Here is a 2500-nt window from a genome sequence, read left to right as displayed (position 1 = left end):
TGCAATACAGTAATCAAAGGCACTCAAAATTTCTGAATGATTAACAGCGAACTAGGATTGCACATACCTCGGTCGTTGCTTGTTTATTTATGCTAAATAAACGAGGATATAACAGTACTATCTCTACCTATCAGAACCGGGGAACCCTGGGCTGTAAGTACTGTATGAAGTGAAAACAAATTAACCAAGATAAAAAAACAAATTAAAAAAAGGTTTATATCTTGCTCATCGGAAAAGTGCACTGGAAAAAAGTTGCTAAAAAAGTTTTTCTTTTATTACAAGAAACTGAAAAAAATCACATAAAAATTACCTCTTCCAGGCACCAAACAAACCATTAATCATGTGAAAAGGACTCCTGACTTTTTTTCTTTCTTTTTTTTTACCTTAAACATTTTCTATTGAAACAGCGTGTCAGAAAAAAAAAAAAAAATAACAACATAATACGAAGTATTATTTCAAAGGACAGAAAAAAGAAAGGACACTAAGTGCATGTAGGAAGTACAATGAGATCTCTAAACGGGTGAAAATAAAGAAATATTTTCTATTCCTCATTTTCCGAGGTGTTCTTCCCAATTTATTTTCGTTTGTTTTAAGCAGCCTGACTTTTTCAGGGCTGTGATTGATAGCACAATTATGTTGTTTGTCCTTTCAATGTGTAAGTTTTATTTATTGCCGAGGGAATGTACATTGGAACCTTGATCTATGTTCTTATCACGGCAATTTGTTTGTTTCTTTTTGTGTGTGCATTTTTCTAGTTGCTCATAATATATGTGTATATGTATATATATATATATATATATATATATATATATATATATATATATATATATATATATATATGTATGTATGTATGTATGTATGTATGTATATATATATATATATATATATATATATATATATATATATATATGTATATATATATATATATATATATATATATATATATATATGTATGTATGTATGTATATATATATATATATATATATATATATATATATATATATATATACGTGTATATATATATATATATATATATATATATATATATATATATATATATATATATATATATATATATGCATATATTAACCGGGATCTGGATGCATATTCGTTATCATAATAACGTATCTAAATACTGGAAGCATATTCGTTATTATAATAACGTATCTAAATACAATGTATGGCCTCCCAACTTGCAAAGATTTTTTTTTACAAATAACACAAACAAGCCAAATCTCTATTTATGAAAGTAGCTTCCACACACATCACACGAAAAAATGCATTTCAATAAAACTCGAAATCGAAAAGCAATCACTTCATGAAAAATCCCGGTAGGTTTGGCTCCATCATTTGTTGTGGGATTATTAATTTTCATTTTTAGTTTTTTCTCTGTTTACGCTTTTGTGTGAAACATTTATTTTTGTGTTTAGACCAGTGCGTTCCCAGCGATTCATACCAAAGTTTGTGTATCTTTAATCAAGCCATTTTATCACGGAGATGATGACAAATCTTCGTGAAAATATGTCCAATGATAAGCAATCATCTTAGAGTTAAGAGTCTTTAAAATGTTGTATCAATTCACCCTTTTTATGCTTTGCTTCAGCTAGATGTTTTACAAAGTGTCAATCAAAGTAGAGACGAAATTTAATGGGAACTTTTGTAAGGTTCGTTCAGTTAAACTCCCCATACACATAAATGAAAGTGAGTGAAAACATAGACTCTGTGGTCCTTTCACTCCGAATACATGAGAACACAGCATGTTTTCATTCGTTTCCTCCGTACTGCTACAAGAATAAAACAATAAAACCAACTACCAAGTAGAGAAACAAGCGACAAAAATTGAATTCCTCATCAAACCAATGAATAGAAATAAGAGACAATAAAACCAAACACACAGTCCGGAAAATAAGATCACATAAAACAAAAGAACAAAAAGGACATTAGTAATAATAATGAACTTTTTTAAGAGCTCCCCCATCCCTCGCCCTCTCCTCCCCCTTCCCCTCTCCATGCCTAGCTACCCCTCATCTCAGTGCTGCTTCCATACATCCCGAGGCTCGTGATCAAATAGTGTTGTTAAATCTAAGATATAAAAAAAATTAACCATAAGTGTAATTGGTGGCTATCATTGTGTATAAAATTGTCCTGCGATGTTGCCTGTCCGCCTGTGCTGGCATAGCATATGGGACATTTTATTCAATTAATTCTTTGATCTTTTTACCTTCAGCAGTGATGCTTAAGTTGATGATGATGTTCACTAGATAGGATTTTATAAGGCAATGGAAGAATAAAAATGAACAATTCAAACTTCTAAGGTTACCTGTAAATCTGAGTTTCTACTACAGAAGAAATAATATGTATAATCAACTGCGAGATATTCACACGATTTCAGTGTGTTTGTAAGATGATTCTGAAGCCCGGGCAGCCGAGTGTGGTAGGGATAACTCCGCTGCACATGTAAATATTATCAGACCGTTATATACCTTTGCTCACTCACACA

The sequence above is a fragment of the Penaeus chinensis genome, chromosome 2 (assembly GCF_019202785.1).
Source record: "Penaeus chinensis breed Huanghai No. 1 chromosome 2, ASM1920278v2, whole genome shotgun sequence".
NCBI classification, from domain to species: Eukaryota; Metazoa; Arthropoda; class Malacostraca; order Decapoda; family Penaeidae; genus Penaeus; species Penaeus chinensis.
The sequence above is the reverse complement of the archived record's forward strand: the minus strand, read 5'-3'. Positions refer to the sequence as shown.